Source organism: Scardinius erythrophthalmus (genome assembly GCF_964197995.2).
Source record: "Scardinius erythrophthalmus genome assembly, chromosome: 2".
NCBI lineage: Eukaryota > Metazoa > Chordata > Actinopteri > Cypriniformes > Leuciscidae > Scardinius > Scardinius erythrophthalmus.
In genome coordinates, this window is record NC_138222.1 from 15,986,869 (window position 1) to 15,996,254 (window position 9,386).

Here is a 9,386-nt window from a genome sequence, read left to right on the forward strand (position 1 = left end):
GTTTGGCATACTTTAAGACACCCAAACTTTTTTTTTTTTTTATTATATATTTTTTTACTTCCTCTGCATTGTAAGCAATGATTGATTGACTGATTGATTGATTGATTGATTGATTGATTGATTGATTGATTGAAATGATTTTTTTTTAAAGAAAAACTGCTTAAGTTAAATAAAGGAATGTATTAAATGAATACTGCTTATTTATTTATTCATTCATTAAACAAAGTTAAATAAAGGAATTTCTAAAAGAAACACTGCTAATCAATTTAGTTAGTTCAGTTTTTAAAGGAGGTTAAATAAAGGATGGCAAATGGTCTTTCCTCGCCCCATTCAACAACAAAAAAACGTCATCTTCATCTGCAATCGTTCTTAAAGACTTATTTCTGTCATATGTAAATCCATTAAAAAAGAGAGAGAGATAATGATAGTTCTTATGTTGTGTCAATATGTTCAATACAGATCGTAACTGAAAGCATTGGAGCCTTCTACTGTTGCTATGGTTACTGTACCTCCTCAGGTGGACACAATAGGGGCCATTTATGAGGGTCAGACCCTCTCAAACTGAGTAAAAAGGATACGACAACTGCTCTTTATAAAACTATAAAAATCATTTATAAGAACAAAATACCTACTATAAATCATTCATCATATTTCAGATCATGTTTACTGTGATTGTTAAAAAAAAAAAAAAAAAAAAAACAGATTGTCATTAACTAATGAAGCTCTAAATGAACTGACTCTCAAAGCTCCACACAATAATCATCATTATAATGAGTCTGTAACAGTTGGACGGCTGTAACAGGACAAGAGTGATTCCAAACAGAGTATAAGCTGTGGCTTAAAGAGCAAAGAGGTTAACACTGCAGTGTTAGAATGTCAGTACCACTGGTGGCCTGTTGGGCGCAGCAGAGTTAATTTGTGGCTTTATTGAACAAGACTTTTATATGTTCTGATAGCTGACAAGTGGTAGTCCTGACCCAGTTAATACGAAGATTCTAATCCAAGAAAAATACTGCTATCAAATCACACATTCAAGAGCTCGACAGCAGCGGTGTGTGTGTGTGTTAGAGAGAGTGTTTCCAATGCATCATTAACAGACTGAAGGACTTCTCATTCCAACAGCTGAAGCTCTGCCCCGCAGGCACCAGCACACAGCGAAGGTGTTCTGCAAAAACTCGCCCGCCTGGAAGCGTCCAAAAACAATCTGTGCAGCCCACCGCTTCGGGACACAAGAACTCACAGCGAAAACAACAGACTATCTGTGGGTGCAGCTCGGTGGGAAGATGTGCTTTCAGCCTCACCTGTCCTACTGCCAGATCACGGGCACATCTCATTCATATCAGCTGCATCAGGTTACTGCCATTAACAACTACCGACAATATGATATACGTCGCTTATTAAACCACTAGAAAATGTTGGTTTAATTACTGCTTCAAAATTTGGTGCCAAAGTCACAACCTGCAGAAATACATTCATTGCACTTTTTCCACTTATAAAAATGTAACGAAATGGTACCCCTAAAGAACACTACAAACTTTATTTTGTATAATCAGTATCTTACTCAAGAAGCAAACTTGTGTATAATAAGAATAGGAGTATTTTCTGAATTATTGTTATGGAAGAATTCAGGATCCAAATGAATAGTATCACAGTATCTCCAAATATTTTTGTATGGACACAGCCCTAGTCGTGTTTTCATGGAAACCTTGTTTTGAGAAAAAATCTTTTGAGGAAAAACTTTTTCCATTTTTATTGGAAGTCCAAGAGCAAATCCTATCCTTTCATAAGTGCTATTTGGACTAGTTTTCCATGAGGTGGTCAGGTAAATGCAAGAATCCGAAATGACTCACCATAGCCTGTAAACTGTAGGTAGCGGGACACTTGGCAGGCTTCTTTATTGTCTTTTTCCCCCATCACTTCCCTAGCACATCATTAAAAAATGTAAGCACTGAAAATTCATCCTGTAAAACCGTTTTGAAAATGGACATTGTCAAGTCAAGTCAAGTCAAGTCAAGTTTATTTATATAGCGCTTTTCACAACACAGGTTGTATCAAAGCAGCTTCACAGTAATAAATTAGAACAATACATCAATGTTTGTTTCTAGTGGAACGTCTACGTTCGGTAATGCTGATCAATAGTATCGTTGATTGATTAATTCAATTAAATATCCCCAAATATCCCCAACTGAGCAAGCCAAAGGCAACAGTGGCAAGGAACCGAAAAACTCCATCAGGTGACCTAATGGAGAAAAAAAAACCTTGGGAGAACCCGGGCTCAGTCGGGGGCCAGTTCTCCTCTGGCGTTTATGAACTAGAGGTCGGATTTAACTGTAGGATTAAAAGTATTATATGAATGCCTGGCTGAAGAGATGCGTCTTTAATCTAGTTTTAAACTGGGAGAGTGAGTCTGAGCAACGAACAGTATCCGGAAGACTATTCCAGAGTTTTGGTGCTAAATGTGAAAATGCTCTCCCTCCTTTGGTGGATCTGGATATCCTAGGTATGACCAAAAGCCTCGAATTTAGTGATCTTAAAGAGCGCGATGGATTATAGGGCGATAGAAGATCGGTTAAATAGACTGGAGCTAAGCCGTTTAGGGCTTTATAAGTCAGTAGCAATACCTTGTAATTAATACGGGACTTTATAGGTAACCAATGTAGGGATGATAAAATCGGTGTTATATGATCATATTTTCTTGATCTAGTTAGAACTCTAGCGGCGGCATTTTGGACTAACTGTAGCTTGTTTATTAAGGATGCAGGACAACCGGCTAATAACGCATTACAGTAATCTAGTCTCGAGGTCATGAATGCATGAACTAACTTTTCTGCGTCAGAAACTGATAGCATATTACGTAGCTTAGCAATGTTTCTAAGGTGGAAAAAGGCTGTTCTTGTAACATATGAAATATGATTTTCAAAAGACGGGTTGCAGTCTAATATAACACCCAGGTCTTTTACTGTAGAGGATGAAGTAACAGGACATCCTACTATGTTAAAGTTGTATTGTGAGAGGTTTTGTGGTGTTTTATGATTAAATGATGAGTTTAATTTATTAAATCAGCGTTTACTGATTTAATAAATCAGTAAACGCAGCCCCTAACGCATCATTTTGATTATCTACATTGTATGACCATGAAACTATTCCAAACTATTTTGTAAACAATTTAAATGTTTAATTCAGTATATTTGCTTTACAGTAAACTTATATAACATGTTTACACTTTTATCACTTCTTTAAAAAGAGACCAACCTTAGGTCTGTAGTCCAACAGATTCATGAATTACAGCCTTTTAAGTTCAGATCTACGATCAAAAAGCAGGTGACGGTTAACGTGATAATTCCATTGCCTAAAGTTGTGTCATTGTAATCACATATACAGGACTTATTTCAAAGTGACTTCTGTAGTGCCCTTATCCACTTATAACTATACAGAGATCTTGATCCCAACTCAAACACCAACTGAAATGGCATTTGTTTAGAAAATGAATTCCGTCTGAAAACAGCTACTCTCAGACACACAGAGAGCATCACATAAACCTCATGACCAGTCACCTCACTTAGTGACTGAAGGAGATCAAGCTGGATTTGGTCTGCCGGCGGACTCTCCATCTGAGAGCGACTGCGCACGAGTGGGGTTTCTCTGCCGTCCTCTCCTCTGACTGTAATCGAATGCGGGACGTGACTGGATTTACAGTGGGAATCTGGGACTAACCACGTATCTGGCTTGGTGAAGCGCTCGACTAATACAGCAGGGCCTTTCTGATGAATGAGAGCTGGCTTGAATCTATCAGCCGGTGATATTATCTATCAGGAATGGACTCTGTCATTCAGTGGCTCTCTGAGGTCAATAAAGGAGCCGTCTGTTGGGGTGATGGATGGAGGTGAGGCATCAATACGAAAACTTGGCTTTGAGTCCAAGGAGAGAAGCTCCAGTGTGGCACAGTTTGTTTTTATTTACTGCGATGTTTACCGAAGGTTGAGGATGTGCTGTAAAAATGCCGGCTGCTCAATCAACAGCTGAGCCGGTGAATTTGAATCTGTGGGAATTCATTTTATCCTGAAAGAAATAGATGGATGGTTGCACGAATACCTGCAAATTCGCCAGTACGACGGTGTGGATGAAACAGTCGGTATGGTGTTGGGTCAGCGCGGGCGTACAGCCGTATTTCTGACCCTGCCCATTGGATCCCAAGAGCTCCAAGGTTGATGTGTGGCCATGAAGTATCGACTCCTCCGGGAGACTAATGGCTCCAGTAATGAAGCGTTGTTTGACTGCGTGATTCATTCAAACACCCAGATCTTTATTGCCGTGTTTGTAAAGGCAGGCCGTATATATCAGCACGGTTCTCGGGTACGGTTGGTCAGCATGACCTTGTTCTCTCGTGCTGTTCGCAACTGGTGCTGGTGTGAACTTGCGCACAAGAGAACCCACAAAATCATAGATTTTTTTTTTTTTTTTTACAAAATAATGTATAATGTTCTCAGAACTTTTGATAACGTTCTGGCAAGGTTCTCTCAAAGTTAAGAACAAACATTTTTCCATTAACATTTACAGAACGTTCCTTCAAAGTTATCTGGTATTTAGCAATGTTCTCAAAACATTAGCACAAAAACATTATTTACACATTGTGCATGGATTGATTTTCCTGAAACTTTTTAGTTGAACAGTAGTTCATCAAGTTTTTCTGAAACGTACCTATAATGTTTGCAACATTATAATTGAATGTTCCCTTAACTTTTGAAACCATGAAAAAATGTGGAGGTTTTAAACGTTCAGCAAACATTAAGAAATAAAGTTTTTATAACTTAATGGGAACTTTAGCAAAACAATGTTATTTTTGTAAGTGGGGATATGGTTAAAGGGGTCATATAATGGTACATGCACTTTTACAAGTTGATTGCACTGAAATGTCTGTTGGCAGTGCCTGTACACAACCATCCTATCATGATTAAAATCCATCCAGTGGTTTTGTTTTAATCTCCTTATATGTTTGACCATCTATGAAATCAAGCCGTTCGATATTGTGACGTCATAAGATCGTACGCCCCTCCCGCGATTGTGATTGACAGCTGTGTTGCAACACAAGACCCGCCCTGAGTGAGCTGTGACAGCCGTCATAGTAGTCCGCCATTGTTGATATGCTGGAGTAGAATGGCGTCTACGCGATTGTGGTGTTCTCTTCTTAGATGTAATAAGGAACACAGCAGTCATTTGGATGTTCCTAAATCTGAGCCGTTATAGATGCAGTGGCTGAGTTTTGTTTTTGAAGCGATATGCCCAAAGGATTGACGCGGGGATTCCCTCACGGGGATTCCCCACGATCGTCCATGCTTTCATGTTTACGCGAATCATTTCACACCAGACAGCTTCACAAACGAGAAAAAACGGATCGGTACCAACGTGTTACTGCTGAACCTCCAGAAGATGTGAGTGTAATGTTTTATTAACCTTTATATTAGTATTTATATTAATGTTTGCGAAATTTGCAAACCTTGCTGCAGGCTTCACGATGAATGCATCTAAGGTTTACACTCAGGGTACATTACAGCATGTTTTCTATGTACGACGTTCTCATTCATAATCCCACGTTTATAATGAACAACGCGTGGTTATTGTGTTACAAACGGTGTACGCACAGAACAGAGGGGCGGGGTCAGCAAAGCTCATCATCATTTAAAGACACATGCACTGAAACGGCGTGCTGAAAACAGAGCTGTTTTTGACCAGGTAAAATTTGTGTTTTCTTACAATACTAATGAGAATTTTTAATTAAAGTATATTACAAACTTTTAATTTAGACCCTAAAGAATCATATTAGCTTGTACAAAAATGGCATTATATGACCCCTTTAAAGAATATCGCAAGAGCAGGTGTGCTGTTTTTCCTGAATATCAACATGATTGCAAATGTGATACTAACTTTATAGTTCAATAAGCAGTTCAATACACAAGAAGTTACTATTGTGAGTAACATTTTAGACACAATTTTGTCACTAGTGTCCGTTTTGCGCTAAACGGAAATAGTTCCAAACGAAGCCATAACAGAATGTTGTGCGTCTCCAAGTGACACACAGTGGTGTTTCGTTTCTGTTTTTTCTCGGACAATGATTCAATAAGCTATTCATAAAGACTGTCACTTGCTTTGTTCCTGAATGAATCAGCCGTTTTCAACAAATTGGTAGAATTTAATAGAACTTAAGAACTTAAAACAGTGATCTACTCGTGGATTTAGTTTCAAATAAAGAATTTTTTTTTCAACATTAAACATTAATCTAATCGCATTATATATGCAACTTCAGTGTAACTTCAGTGTAAATACATCTAAACGCTGATTTTGTGCTGCGTCTGCATTGCAAAAATGGATTATGTTGATACTGATTTAATTTGATTAGTAACAGAGTGACTATAGTGTCCTAATTGAATGTATTGATTAACTGGAAGAAATTGACAAAGATGATGCATGCATCTAATAAGGTTAGAAAAAAAATGTCCTAAAGGTAAATATCATTTGAAAGTGGCAAACATCTGCCACTGCTATGAACTGACCACCTCACAGAATATAAAGAATATGAAAAGCTTTAGGAGTCAGCAGTCTGTGGCAGGCCTAAACCAGTCAAGATACCAGCAACAAAACAAAAACAAGAAATCCCAGATTTCCCCAGAAATTATAGAGATTTAAAGTTTTTGTCAATTTCGCACACCCCTACTTTAAGCCAAGATTCAACGGCTGAATGTGGATCAGTTAAAACAGGTATTACGACCCAGACACACTGGCACCAAGACGAGTCTCTGATTACTCACCATCAGCGCAGAGGAACGCATCACATTACTGTGTTTCTTCAAAAAAGGGAACTAATTAGTGGTGTTTGCTAAGACAGGAATCACTATTATTATTGCTTTTAGCTGAATTCATGTGTCTCGTTCAGGAGAGGCGTGCTGTTACTTAAAGTGATTATGTGCACCCTTTTCACCTGCTGGACGAGAAAACTCCCACAGATTTATGTTGTAGGAGGGACCCAAGTTATATCTAGAGAGCTCAAGATCACAGAGAATCAAAGATGCAGGACTCTTTTCACCCAGAATCCACATACAAAGCCCAAATAACTTACGAGAACATTGCTAAAATATGAAACAATATAGAGTGCAACAGTCGGTTCTGGAAGTAAAAACTCCATTCATGTTTTCCATAGGGAAACTGACTTTTAATAATAACTTTTAAAACATTAAAGACAGACCTGCTTTGAGCAATGAGGATGTTAATCGATGCCTCATCAAGTCATCAAAGATGAGGATATTGGGCCCCTATAGCCAAAGCAGTGATGTCTAAGAATTTTTACCAATATTTACCAAAAAAGTAAATATTTTTCCCAACTGGATATGATTATATAAAGGAAAGATCAGATGTTTTATCAGGCTATTATAATTGATTTGACTCTAGATAAAAATATCGTAATACACACTTTTGGCATGTGCCGCTCTGTCGTTTTGACACACTACTCACTTTAACAGCAGAATTTGTGATTAAAAACTACATTATCCATGATTCTGTTTAGAAAATTCCATCAATTAGAGAGTCTGAAATTGTGCCAAAAGAGCTATTTGGCTCCGCCCACTCACATGAAGCACTGCAAATGACATTCAATTCGGTTTCACTATGCTCTCAAAATACTTTAATATTTGTATATATATATATATATATATATATATATATATATATATATATATATATATATATATATATAAACTTGTGTGTGTGTGTGTGTGTGTGTGTGTGTGTGGGTGTGTGTGTGTGTGTGTGTGTAGGCATGGTGAATCGTTATTTGTTTTTTTTTTACCATTTTATATAATCTTTTTTTTTAATTAAATTGTGGTGTACTGGTTGTAGCTGGTTGTCTTGGTTCATTGCTTATAATACTTAAAAAAAAAAACTCTTTTTTATAATCCCTATGAGGGAAATGAATAGGCTCCCAGAAAAGCTGCTGAAAAAGAGGGCGGCACTAATGCACTCTATTCTCAATATGGCATGTTTTTAAGGCTTAAAGGAATGACCCATCTAGCATCACTTCCAGCACCTTTAATACTGATTTTCCGTTTCTTCAAGCGCACCGCTTCAAGCTGTTCATAGGGTGTCATAAAGCCTCACGGATGTGCTCACGAAGGGTCATTAATTTCTCTGGTTGTGCATGATTCATAAACGCCTTCGTCCGCAGGCTCTAGTGTGCAACCTTATAAAAGAAAATCTGACCTGAGATCAGAAAGCTGGCACTCTATAGATCTAAAATTCATTTTCAAAACTTGACTTCATACTTCATATGACTTGACTTCATACTTACATATCAATATGAAGGCAGACATTACTGTCAGATTAAGCCCCACCTGGATCCACGTCTCAGGATGAGTGGCGTGTTGGTGCTGTTGATGGTTGGCTTGTTGCCTCAGTCGGGGAAAAGCCTTCGGCGACAAGCGTGAGCACCACCATTGGATTTTTCAAGAAACTGACACCTCAATGGACAGAAGTCTCACGCTTGATCCTGCACCGTGATATCAAATGTCCTTTCCCACGATGCAGCATGCCATTTTACATGATACACTGGCATTGAAGAGCCAAGACATGATGTTTTATGTAATTAATAAAACATGAATTAATTCATATATGTTTAACTCTAACCCCATCAGCGTTTTTTTTTTTTTTTTTTTAAAGTTGCCAGCCACCGCAAGCATTTTTGATAATTTTCACTAAATTTTAATTTCCCCCAGAATATTTTGTTGTATGAATATCTGAACATGCAATATATCAAAAAGAACAGAACCTATTTTTAATTTACAAAAATCCCATTTTATTCCAGCTTAATGTATTCTTTTTTTATCAACATTTGAATGTGGGTAAGTTTCATAAAAACAGCAACATTTTGAGCAAAAAGCTGAGAAAATTGCATTTTTATCAAAGACTACATCCAGATCGGATTCAGAACGATGATCAAAACATAGATGGAGTAGATCGAGTACATCAACTTTTGCTAAAGCCCTATTCGGATGGGACTAGTTTAACATGAAGAGGTGGGGTAATGTAATTTTACCACAGGACGTCTGTAATAATAATGGCCAATTCGCACGGGATAAGAAATCTCAGTAAAACTGGAAGAAGTGTGAGGGGTAACTCGATTTACGCACCGCCGTCACCTTCCTGTCGTCATGTGTGTATTACGTTGCTTCCTGATATCATGTGCGCAAACACATTAATATAACCTTTATTTTGTATAAAACAGTTAGGCCCGGTCGGATGTATTAAATAAATTCAGATTGTATTATGTTGGTTATATGCACTTATCTAACGCTAAAAGAAGTTTTGTGCCTCTAAAAAGTGCTTTCGACTTTCTTTTTATC